This window comes from Neovison vison, chromosome 5, assembly GCF_020171115.1.
Source record: "Neovison vison isolate M4711 chromosome 5, ASM_NN_V1, whole genome shotgun sequence".
Classification (NCBI taxonomy): domain Eukaryota; kingdom Metazoa; phylum Chordata; class Mammalia; order Carnivora; family Mustelidae; genus Neogale; species Neogale vison.
In genome coordinates, this window is record NC_058095.1 from 28,504,809 (window position 1) to 28,517,745 (window position 12,937).

General features: G+C 44.7%; 1 protein-coding gene across 3 annotated transcripts in view; it reads left to right on the forward strand.

The window, feature by feature from the left end:
- Positions 1 to 1,055: 1,055 nt before the first annotated feature.
- Positions 1,056 to 12,937, forward strand: part of FAM222B (family with sequence similarity 222 member B) — an 84,046-nt gene continuing 72,164 nt past the window's right edge. For 2 of the 3 annotated variants that reach the window (XM_044248283.1, XM_044248286.1), the window contains exon 1: positions 1,056 to 1,157. The gene's annotated coding sequence lies outside the window, so the exon portion shown is untranslated. Of the gene's footprint in view, positions 1,158 to 1,298; positions 1,367 to 12,937 lie in introns of those variants that run through there. The other variant, XM_044248285.1, reaches the window with a different exon arrangement.

The window sequence follows — 12,937 nt, forward strand, 5'->3', positions numbered from 1 at the left end:
ACATTCATATCAGATCCTGGCATTAGGAGTAGCTTTTGCTTTCCCCAAAAGTACAAAGAATTTAACACCTTTCACAGAAAGAATGGAACTGCTCCCCACCTTCCCCTTCTCCTCTTTGATCTTCTTTTGCTTTACATTATATCTTGGTTCCGAGATTTCCAAATTCTGAACTGTAGAGGGAAGACTGGGCTGGAGATGGGATGGGGGTCATGGTTATAAGGAGAGAGTTTATTCCTGTGTCTCCTCTTCCTTTCTACTGCAGTGCACTGCCCTCCGCTGTCAAGTATGTAGCGAATTTCCAAGATTCAATTAAGCCTAGTCTGTTGTTTGGCTATACCAAGGCAGTACAGTGGTCTAGGAGCTGATGGTTGGGTTTCCATGGGATAAAGGTCTAGTTTTTGTTTAAACATTTGCACAAGGGCCAGGCTCATAGTGAGAGCTGGAAAGTAGGGGACTATTAGCCTTCAGGTCCCTTGATGGCACATAGGAGATGCCTAGAACATTTTTGTCCAATAAATGGTATGCGCCTGATAAACAGACTGAATTTAGCAGTGTCCCAAAGAAGTTTTAGTGCGGTGACCGCCTTGCCAAGATCCTTGGGGCTTCTGAGCACCTCCTGGCCCGTAGTATATTCAGGGATGTAAAAGCTGCCTCTTACACCATTAGCCCCAGTGTATTCTAGATGTGATTGTCTTCTTGAAAGAAATCCCAAGTTCATTATCAGTCACCTCAGAGCACCTGCATTCAGGCCTTTAAGTGTAAATAGGATCTAGAATCTTAAAAGTGTCATTATGTCTATGGTTCCTTCCGAGCATCGCGGTCCAAGCGTTAGTAACTTAGGCAAGGTAATCCAGAGGCCTTGGACCTGGGGTCAGCTGCCACAGCCTGTAAACCTAACCAGTCCTCGAGGCCAGCAGCCATGTCCACCTGAGACCCAGGGGTCCAGGGCATCAGGCACTGAAGAAGACGCCTCGGCGCGGGCTGCGCAAGCGCGGGCGTCGGTAGAGGGCCCCGGCACTCCAGGCTGCGCAGGCGCATGAGCGGCTCCCGGCGAGTCCCGACGGCGGCGGCGGCTACTGAGGGGCCGGGCGTGGAGCAGCGGTGGTGGCGGCGGGCGGCAACGGAGCAGCCATGAGGGCCGGGCCCAGTCACCGACAGTGAGTAATGGTGGAAGAGGGGTGGGCGGCGGGAGAGAAGAGGGGTGGCCTGGTGGAAGGATACCTCGAGTTGGCAGGGGGGTGGGCTCTGCCTGTCGGAGGCGAAGGGGCGTGGGGGAGGGACAGTTTGAGGTGATGATGGGAGAATCTGGGGCATAGGTGGTCGGATCGCCCGCGCCAGGGCTGGACAGCTTGGCGGAGGGAAGGAGGTGAGTGCTGCAGAGTGAAGGAGCCCACGGCAGGGGCAGTGTCCCGCGCTTCCCCGTTTGTCATCGTCCCTTCCCCCAGGAGCTTTCGGTCGCCTCTCCCTTTCCGCTTCTTTCAGAGAATGGTCGCGGGGGGAGGGTGGTGGAGGATGAAAGCCCTGCCGGAGCTGAAGAAGCCAACTCTGAGCCAGGCAGGCAAGGGCCGGTCGCCCGGAGTCATGGGCTTTTCTGGGTGGAGGATGGGAGTCAGGAGCCCTCCGTTTAAAGCTGGGAGGGATCTAGAGAAAAAAGCTAGGGGCTTGGAGTCTGACAGGTTCGAAACCACGTCCACCATTGGTAAAGCTGATAGATAACCTTGGGCAGGTGCCACTTAACCTTTCTGAACCTCTGCAAGATGCAGTGGTTCAGTGGGCTATTTCAAGGATCTTGTATGTGATTGAGATTGTGTATGAAAACTGTAAATTGTAGGTGCTATGCCGATGGTACTGTATCACCAGCAATATTACCTTACCGTCATTAGTAGAATGATTGATTTCTTTGTCAAGGCGAAGCATATTGTTTGTAAAACCCCAATAGGCACATATGTCCGTTCTACGTAGGCTCGGTAGATCATGTGCAAAAAATACCAGTTTGTGATGTGACTAATTAGCCATCAGACTTGTGTAGGAAAAATACCATACTCTTGGGCATTTTTACAAATGGTGTGTAGCTCCTACTCAAGAGGAAGGAAATAGAGAATGGAGGGCCAATCTGTTAAATGCTTTCAGAACATAGCTCACTCACGTCGCTTGACTTGTAACACAGCTGGTACCAATGTGCTTCATTAAGAGTGGAGAAAACTAGTTTGACACAAACTGGGAGGGCTGCACAATGAGGGATGTGCAAATACAATTTGTTATTTTTAAATTGTGAAAAAGTTTTCTTTTGCAAGGGAGTTTCTGGCTGCCCTAGGGCCCAGTCTCTATTCTGGAGGTCAGATATGCATATAGCAGCTTTTCAGCTCCCACTTTTTGTTATCCTGCCTGTGGAACCTTCAGGGTGGAGTGTCTCTCTAAGAAAGACAGAGGCAGCTGTGCTAGAGCCCAAGAGGTGGCTGGTTCTTTTCTGAGAGGCTGAAGGAGCACTCCTGAGGCTTTGTTGTTTTTCTTGTTGTTATTTAGGGTAGACAAAGCAGAGGACAGCATTAAACCTTGTGCTTCTAGAGAGAGAAAATGGCTTTTTGGCCACAGCTTTTGGAAGAGGTGAAACTTCTTTCAAAAGGACAGAAAGAAGGAGACAGATGCTTCAGCTTTTCTGGCTCTGAAGATTGATTGAAAGCTTGAAATGGCGAGGCCTTTTGGAAATTAGTGATTTGTCTTTCGTCTGAGCAAAGGTAGGGAGTGGCTGTACTAGATTCTTGAAGATTCACAGATAAGAACAGTGAATTATTTTATAGGAATGGGGAAAATGAACCCTAATTGTCTTTAACTTCTTCTGGTAGAACGTGTTTTACCTCTCTTTCCTGGAAATGCACAGTATATATTATTTTTAATTTTTTGCTCTAGTTCTTTGGTTCTTCCAATAAGTATCCATAACAGCGATTATTTTTTGTTTGTTTTTGTTCTAGAGGGTAGTTTTTTAAAAAAAGCACTTGTTACTCTTGTCATAGGTCATTTACAGAGTACAAATTTCTTCTGTTTTGACTTACACACGAAGATGAAGTAGAGGTATAAAATGTTAGAGCTGGCCTCGCTGTCTTATTTTATTTTAATAATTGGGCATTTATTTTTAATTTTGGTAATGTATTTTTCCCTCTACTGGAAATTTCCATTGGTTCAAACAAGTCCATAATGCTGTGTTATGTTAAAATGATAGAGGTTTGTTCAGCTGTGATGAGAATTTCCTGTCCTTCTCTCTCTTCTTTTTCCTATTTGTGATTATTTTTATGTAGTAGATGACTGTGACCAAACGGAGAGGCTTCCCCTGGGGAAGAGAAAAAGCATGGTCAGAGCTTTGATTAACTGTTGTTTGATCAGCCTGTCTAAAGTGGGGATGTAAAGGGTTGCCTGGGTGGCACAGTCCATTAAGGGTCTGACTCTTGGTTGCAGCTCAGGTCATGATCTCAGGGTCCTAATATCAAACCCTGCACTGTGGTCAGCGGCGAGTTTGCTTGGGATGCTTTCTCTTTCTCTCCCTCTGCCCCTCTTGGTTGTGCTTGCATGCTGTCTCTCAAATAAATATGTAAATCCTTGTTTTTTTTTTAAATTTTTTGGAATATTTCATTCATTTATTTGACGGAGTGAGAGACCACAAGCAGAGAGAGCAGCAGAGGGAGAGGGGGAAGCAGGCTCCCTACTGAGCAGGGAGCATGATGTGGAACTGCTTCCCAGGACCCTGAGATCATGACCCAAGCCAAAGGCAGATGCTTAACTGGCTGAGCCACCCAGGTGTCCCAAAATAAATGAATCTTTAAAAAAAATAGGAAAAAAAAAAAATAGGAGCGCCTGGGTGGCTCAGTTGTTAAGCATCTGTCTTCAGCTCAGGTCATGATCCCAGGGTCCTGGGATCAAGCCCCACATCAGGCTTCTGCTTGGCAGGCAGGCTGCTTCTCCCACTTTTAAAAAAGATTTTTTAAAGAGTTAAAAAATAAAAATAAAAATAAAATATTCTAACAACAATAAAACAAAGTGGAGACATAAGAACTTCCCATGAATCTCTGAGGTAGCAGTGCTAAAATAAAGGAATTAATGGTACCTCATTTTTATTCTGATAAAAATTTTTTAAAATTTTATTTATTTATTAGAGGTAGAAAGAGCAGTAGCAGGGAAGAGAGGGAGAAGCAGGCTCCCTGCTCAGTGGAGCTTGATCCCAAGACCCTGGGATCATGGCTTAAGCCAAAGGCAGATACTTAACCAATTGAGCCACCCAGGCGCCCCTATCCTGATAAAAGTAATACTTTTTAAAAAAGATTTTATTTATTTGTGGTGCTTGGGTGGCTTAGTGGGTTAAGCCTCTGCCTTCTGCCTTCTTCTCTTGGTCTTGGGATAGAGACCCACATCAGGCTCTCTGCTCAGCAGGGAGCCTGCTTCCCCCCTCTCTGCCTGCCTCTCTGCCTACTTTCGATCTGTCAAATAAATAAATAAAATCTTGAAAAAAAGGACTTTAGGGGCACCTGGGTGGCTCAGTGGATTAAAGCCTCTGCCTTCGGCTCTGGTCATAGTCCCAGGGTGCTGGGATTGAGCCCCACATTGGGCTGTCTGCTCGTTGGGGAGCCTGCTCCCCCCCCCCCCCCGTCTACCCTGCCTGCTTGTGATCTCTGTCAAGTAAATAAATAAATAATATTTAAAAAAATAAAGATTTTATTTATTTGACACAGAGGGAGAGACAGCAAGAGAGGGAATACAAGGGGCGCCTGGGTGGCTGGCTCAGTGGGTTAAAGCCTCTGCCTTTGGCTCAGGTCATGATCCCAGGGTCCTGGGATCGAGCCCCGCATCGGGCTCTCTGCTTATCAGGGAGCCTGCTTCCTCCTCTCTCTGCCTGCCTCTCTGCCTACTTAGTGATCTCTATGTCAAATAAATAAATAAAATCTTTAACAACAACAACAAAAAAACTCTTAAAAAAAAAAAAAAAAAGAGAGGGAACACAAGTAGGGAGAGTGGGAGAGGGAGAAGCAGGCTTCCTGAAGAGATGGGAGCCCAACATGGGGCTTAATCCCAGGACCCGGGGATCATGACCTGAGCCAAAGACAAATGCTTAACGACTGAACCACCCAGGCACCTCCAAATTAATAATACTTAAAAAAGCATCTCATGCCTCTGGGGAAAACTATCTATCTATTTACTTAGTAGGCTCCACACCTAGTGTCAAGCCCAGCTCATGGCTTGAACTCACTACTCTGAGATCAAGCACGGGACCCTTAACCAACTGAGCCACCCAGGTGCCCCAGGGGAAAAGTTTTTAAAACGGTCTATTTAAAAACAAAATTATGGTGTTTTTACCTTTCTTTTACTTTGAATATTTGCTTGTGAACAGAATCTTTGTTCCTTTATGGCCCTTTTGATTTTGCCACCCATTCCTTAACTGAAGTGTCTTTTGTGATATTTTCACAGCTGCTGATAATTGAGCACAAAGGTTTTTTTGTTCTTTTTTGGTCAGTTGTTTGGCTCTTGATAGAGCGCTAAAGACTTTAAAGGAGGGCTGTATGGGAAGATGTTAACAAGGAAAAGTAAAGAGGAAAGCAGATTAATTTAGTGAATTTGTGGTGGGTTCTGATGTTTGGAGGGTGAAGGATTCAAGAATGTGTATATGATTCATTGTAACCTTCTGAGGACCAGGTTTTGCTTACCAGTGTTTGGCAGAGTGCATAGTTGCCCCAGAGTAATTGCTTATTAGATATTTGCCAAATGGTGGGGTGGGGGCACCTGGATGGCTCAGTCATTTAAGCATCTGACTCTTGATTTCTGCTCAGGTCATGATCTCAGGATTGTGAGATTGAGCTGCCCCTCCTCCCCCAGTACTCAATGGGGAGTCTGCTTGCGATTCTTTGCCTTTCCCCTCTGTCCCTCCCTTGGCTTTCTTGGCTGTGCTCTGTCTCTCATTCACTCAATTAAATCTTTTTTTTTTTTTTTAAGATTTTATTTATTTTATTTGACAGAGAGAGATGGCGAGAGAGGGAATACAAGCGGGGTGGGGGGAATGGGAGAGGGAGAAGTAGGCTTCCTGCTGGGCAGGGAGCCTGATGTGGGGCTCAATCCCAGAACCCTGGGATCATGACCCAAGGCAAAGGCAGAGACTTAACAACTGAGCCACCCAGGCGCCCCTCAAATAAATCTTTAAAAAAATATTTGCTGTGGGGCGCCTGGGTGTCTCATTGGGTTAGGGCCTCTGCCTTAGGCTCAGGTCGTGATCCCAGGACCGAGCCCTGCATCGGGCTCTCTGGTCCTCAGGGAGCCTGCTTCCTCCTCTCTCTCTGCCTGCCTCTCTGCCTACTTGTGATCTCTGTCTGTCAAATAAATAAATAAAATCTTAAAAAAAAATTTGCTGAATGGAAAAATGATAACCTCCAATATAAATCATAATCAGCAAACTTGAGTTCAAATCTTCTGCAACTTTGTCTTTGAATGAGCTTACCTATATTTCTTTACCTCAGTTTCTTCATCTATAATAACCATACTTACTGCACAGGTTGTTATGAGGGTTAAATGTGTTAGTACATGTAAAACATTTAGGATAGTACTTAATACTTAGTAAATGCTAAATAAATACTATCCAGCTAGTGTTGTCAGATGCACGTTCTTTTTGTGCCAAGATCTGTGCTGGTCAGAGATATTTATTTATTTATTTATTTATTAAGATTTTATTTATTTATCAGAGAGAGAGAGGGAGAGCGAGCACAGGCAGACAGAATGCCAGGCAGAGGCAGAAGGAGAAGCAGGCTCCCTGCCGAGCAAGGAGCCCGACGTGGGACTCGATCCCAGGACGCTGGGATCATGACCTGAGCCGAAGGCAGCCGCTCAACCAACTGAGCCACCCAGGCGTCCCGGTCAGAGATATTTATAATGTAGCCCCTGCCCTTCTAGTTCACAGTTTAGCAGAGGAAACAGAAGTATATAAAGTAATTATTATAGAATGTAATACCTTATTTAATCAAATCTGTGGTGCCAGTGATTGTAAGGCTCATAATTACTTTAACAAGAAAGAAAAAAATGCTGCTAATGAGACTGACATGCTATCACTTGTAAGGTATATCCTGTTTTCAGAGAAATGTGGGAAGGAAAGTATGTCTTAGAATTGATGAAATACAGTAAGTTCTCTACTGGAGGGAAGTACAACTTGTAAGAATTAATGGAAGGCTGTGTACAGGTATTGTCATTAAAGGCCCTTTGCATAATCTGTGTGATATACCCTCACAGATGGACAAGGAAGATAGGACATTCTAAGCAGACAGTGAAGTCTGAAAATGGGAAGGGTAAAGGCAGTATTGATGTGTACCACCATATCAGGACAAGAAGGAGGAGGAAATGAGCTAAGATTTTGGCAGAATAACATTGTATAATGTCGCAGAGCAGGACAGGAAGCTTGGAACATTTTCAGAAGAGACATGAGCCTAATTCTTGGATTTCAACTCCTAAAATATAATAGCAACTCTAAAAAGATGATACTAATATAATAAAGTGGGAAGTGAGAGTAGTGTGAGAAGCAAAGTGGCCAGGGGAAGAGTTGAAGCTTCACAGCTGACCAGAGTGGGGATAAGTGTGAAGTCACTGTACTCATGGTGAGAGGTTGAATGCTTTCTCAGCAGACAAGTGTTTAATATCTATTTCTGTCTTTTCACTGCCTTTCAAGGTCTTGATTATGTCCCTTTTAGAGCTAGAGAGCACAAGCAGGGGGAGTGACTGGAAATACAACCCAAGAGGAAAAATGCTAAATTATCTTTATTAAAAATGCATTTAGGGGTGCCTGGTTGGCTCAGTCAGTTAAGCCTCTGCCTTTGACTCAGGTTGTGATCTGAGGATGCTGGGACTGAGCCCCAAGTAGGGCACCCTTGCTCAGTGGGGCGTCTGCTTCTTTCACTGCCCCTCCCCCTGCTTGTGCTCTCTAGCTTTTTCTCAAATAATTAAATAAAATCTTTTAAGAAATGCATTTATTGGGGCGCCTGGGTGGCTCAGTGGGTTAAAGCCTCTGCCTTCGGCTCAGGTCATGATCCCAGGGTCCTGGGATCGAGCCCCACATTGGGCTCTCTGCTCAGTGGGAAGCCTGCTTCCTCCTCTCTCTCTCTCTGCCTACTTGTGATCTCTGTCTATCAAATTAAAAAAAAAAGAAATGCATTTGTTAAATTTTTTCTAAAGATTTTATTTATTTATTTGACAGAGAGCAAGAGACAGTGAGAGAGGGAACACAAGCAGGGGAAGTGGGAGAGGGAGAAGCAGGTTTCCTGCTGAGCAGGGAGCCCAATGCAGGGCTCCATCCCAGGATTCCGGGATAATTACCTGAGCCAAAGGCAGATGCTTAACTGACTCAGCCACCCAGGTGCCCCATAGAAATGCATTTATTTTTATTTTATTTATTTATTTTTTAAAGTTTCAGTTATTTAATCTCTGTACTCAGTGTGGGGTTCAAACTCATTACCCCAAGATCAGGAATCACATGCCCTTCCAACTGAGCCAGCTAGAGCCAAATGCCCTTAAAAATTCATTCATTTCTTTCTTTATTTTAAATTTATTTGTTAGACAGCCAGAGATCACATGTAAGCAGAGAGGCAAGCAGAGATAGAGGAAGGGAAGCAGGCTCCCTGCTGAGCAGAGAGCCTGATGTGGGGCTTGATCCCAGGACCCTGAGATCATGACCTGAGCCGAAGGCAGAGGCTTTAACCCACTGAGCCACCCAGGTGCCCTTAACTTATTTATTTTTTAAGTAGGCTCCATGCCCAGTGTGGACCCCAGTGTGGGGCTTAAACTCAAGACCCTGAGATCAAGACCTGAGCTGAGACCACGAGTATACACTTAATGGACTGAGTTACCCAGGCGCCCCTAAAAATGTTTTTAACACAGGGTGGGTAGTAAGTTATTGGATTTGAGGTTTAATTATAAAATGGTGGTTTAGTATAGCATTGTATTGTATTGTTTCATGGGAAAATATAGATCATTTAAGGAGTGGTTTAAGAGACTAAGTTACTAATTTTCTGGCAACTAAACCTGAAACTAGTAGGGGAAGATATGAAACACTAGAAATAGCATAAGCATAGGTTTGTGTGATGTCTTTTCTTTTCACCAGTAAACCAAAACTAGGTTTGAATGTCTTAAACTTTTTAGTCCCTGGTCTCATTAAAAAATGTTGGAGTTGATTCTTTCAGCAATCGGATTCAGCAGATGAAGTGCCTACTGTGTGTTAGGCATTGTGCTAGGCACTGGAATTAAAATATGAATAACAATCCTTGTTTGTAAGGAGTGCATTTTATTTTATTTTATTTTTTAAAGATTTCATTTATTTGAGAGAGAGAGAAGAGCGCATGAGGGGAAAGGTCAGAGGAAGAAGCAGACTCCCTGAAGAGCAGGGAGCTCGATGTGGGACTCTATTGTGGGACTCCAGGATCATAACCTGAGCCAAAGGCAGTTGCTTAACCAACTGAACCACCCAGGTGCCCAGGAGTGTATTTTACTTTTTAAAGGCTCCATGGTCATCATTGCTAATCGTGGGGCTTGAACTCATAACCCCAAGATCAAGAATGTCATGCTCTACCAACTGAGCTAGCCAGGTGACTCTAGAGTGCACATTTTATTTGAAAGATCTTAATTAATGTGTTTATTTATTTTTAAAGATTTTATTTATTTATTTGACAGAGAGATCACAAGCAGGCAAAGAGGCAGGCAGAGAGAGAGTGGGAAACAGGCTCCTCGCCGAGCAGAGAGCCTGATGCGGGGCTCGATCCCAGGACCCTGAGATCATGACCCGAGCTGAAGGCAGAGGCTTAATCCACTGAGCCACCCAGGCACCACTTATTTATTTTTTTTAGAGGTATTATTTATTTATTTGACAGAGATCACAAGTAGGTGGAGAGGTAGGTGGTGGGGGGATCAGGCCCCCCACTGCAGAGAGCCCGATGCAGGGCTCAATCCCAGGACCCTGAGATTATGACCCAAGTCGAAGGCAGAGGCGTAACCCACTGAGCCACCCAGGCACCCCTAATGTGTTTATTAAAAAAAAATTTTTTTAAGTTATTTATTTATTTATTTGACAGAGATCCACAGGTATGCAGAGAGGCAGGCAGAGAGAGGGGGGGGAAGAGTAGGCTCCCTACTGAGCAGAGAGCCCAATTCGGAGCTCAATCCCAGGACCCTGGGATCATGACCCGAGCCGAAGGCAGAGGCTTTAACCCACTGGGCCACCCAGGTGCCCCAAAACTTTTTATTTTTTTAATATATTTTAGAGAGAGAGAGTGTGCAGTGGGGAAGGGGCAGAGGGAGAGGGAGAGAGACTCTCAAGCAGACTCGGTGCTGAGCTGGGATCCCTGTGTGAGGTACCATCTCATGACCCTGAGATCATGCCTGAGCTGAAACCAAAAGTCGGATGCTCAATGGACCGAGCCACCCCGGCGCCTCAGAGTCAGTTGGGTTTTAAAGGATGTATATAGTTTGGTTGCTTCAACAAAAAAGGATTAGAGATGATAGTCTTTCAAATACAGACAACAACTTGCACAAGGGTGCAGAGGTATATGAGTATGGACCTGTGAGCCAGTGGTTTAATGTGGCTAGATAATGGGGCATGAGGAAGGAATGGAATGAATTGAGGTGGAAGGTGAGTTGGAGCCCAGTTGTGGATGGCCTTGGTGAGGGGTCTGAATTTTATTTTGTAGATACTAGGGCATCATGGGAGAGTATTAAGTCAGGTAAGGAACATGTTCAGATCACTGTTTAGGAAAAGTAACACTGTTGGCAGTGTGGTGGTTAGATTTTCAAGGGTGAAATTGGTTGCAGGGAGACTAGTTGGTTATGAGACCGGTGTGATGATCACTTTAAAGATACTGAAGATCTCAATTAAAGTAGTAATGGTGTAACTCTAGGCAGGTTAAAGAGCTTTTTAGGAAACTGACGGGGAGGATCTTATTGACTTTATATTGGGGAGTGTGTAAGGGAGAAGGAGTTGTGAAAGATGGATTTGAAATTGCTTGCTTGGGCAACTAAGTGGATGGTAATGTCATTGACCAAGGTGGGGAATACAGGGGTGAGACAGTGTTACATTTGAGGGAAAATGAGTTTGATTTTGTTATATTAGATTTGAGGTGTCAGGAAAATCCAGGAGCAAATGACCAGAAGGGTTCTGGGTATTTAGGTCTTGAGTTTAGTAGAAAAGTTTAAAGCGGAGATACAGATCTAGAAATCATTAGAGTATAAGTAAGAGTTAAAGTCAGTGTGATTACTCTGTGCATCTGTGTTCCAGTTGCTTTATATGTTCATTCACATCATCTGGAGGGATTGGCTTTATGGGAATGTGGTACTAAGTATCTTCTCTATAGTAGTAATTTATACAGTGGTAATACTTTTCCTTAGTTTTCCTTTTATTTATTTATTTAAGAGTTTATTTATTTATTTGACAGAGATCACAAGTAGGCAGAGAGGCAGACAGAGAGGGGAGGAAGCAGGCTCCCCACTGAGCAGAGAGCCCGATGCGGGGCTTGATCCTAGGGCCCTGGGATCATGACCTGAGCTGAAGGCAGAGGCTTTAACCCACTGAGCCACCTAGGCGGAGCCTGAGTGGCTCAGTCAAGTGTCTGCCTTCAGCTCATGTCATGATCTCAGAGTTCTGGGATTAAGCCCCACTTTGTGCTCTCTGCTCATCGGGGAGTCTGCTTCTCCCTCTCCCACTGCACCTCTGCTTGTGCTCTCTCTCAAACAAATAAAATCTTTAAAGAAAGTTTAGAAAAAGATTTTACCTATTTATAGAATAATAAAAGATTTATCTGTTTATTTATCTATTTATTAGAGAGAGAGAACTCACGCATGCTTGTTTGAGCAGAGAGGAGAGACAGAGGGAGAGGGAAGAACAGGTTCCCTGTTGAGTAGGGAGCCCGACACAGGGCTTGTTCCCACGTTCTCGCATCATGACCTGAGCCTAAGGCAGATGCTTAACCAACTGAGTCACCCAGGTGCCCCATTTTCCCATTTTTTAAAAAACCTTTTTAAAATTCATTTATGTAATTTCTGTACCCATCCAGCATGGGGCTTGAACTCATGATCTCGAGATCGAGTTGCCTACTTTACCAACTGAGCCAGCCAGGTTCTCCAGTGAAGTTTTCTTTTTCTTTCTTTCCTTTCCTTCCCTTTCCCCCACTTACCTACTTCTTCCCTCCTCCCCTCCCTCTTCCTTCTTTTCTTTGCTTTTTTTTCTTTCTTTCTATTTTATTTTACTTATTTATTTGATATAAAGAGAGCACAAGCAGGTGGAGCTGCAGGCAGAGGGAGAGGGAAAATCAGGCTCCCAGCTGAGCAGGGAGCCTGATGTGGACCTCAGTCTGGGGCTGGATCGATCTGGGGCTGGATCGCAGGACCCTGAAATCATGACCTGAGCTGAAGGCAGATGTTTAACCAACTGAGCCACCCAGTACCCCCCCCCTTTTTTTTTTTTTTTAAAGATTTTATTTATTTATTTGACAGAGCGAGATCACAAGCAGGCAGAGAGGCAGGCAGAGAGAGAGGAGGAAGCAGGCTCCCTGCTGAGCAGAGAGCCCGATGTGGGCCTCGATCCCAGGACCCTGAGATCATGACCTGAGCCGAAGGCAGCGGCTTAACCCACTGAGCCACCCAGGCGCCCCCCCCCTTTTTTTTTAAGTAGCCTCCACACCTAGTGTGGAGCTTGAGGATCCTGAGATCAAGAGTTACATGCTCTACCAACTGAGCAAGCCAGGTTCTCAGAAAATCGCCTTTTCTAACATCAGTTCTATTATAAATGTGTAGGAAAAAAGAATCTATTCCACTGAATGCCTCTGATTAGAAACTAGATGGTTTTTATGAACTAGACCCTCAGCAGATTTGGTTTTGAAGTTCACAGGACAATTTTGAACGAGTGTCAGGTTAGTTCAGAGTTGTGATTAGGAATTCA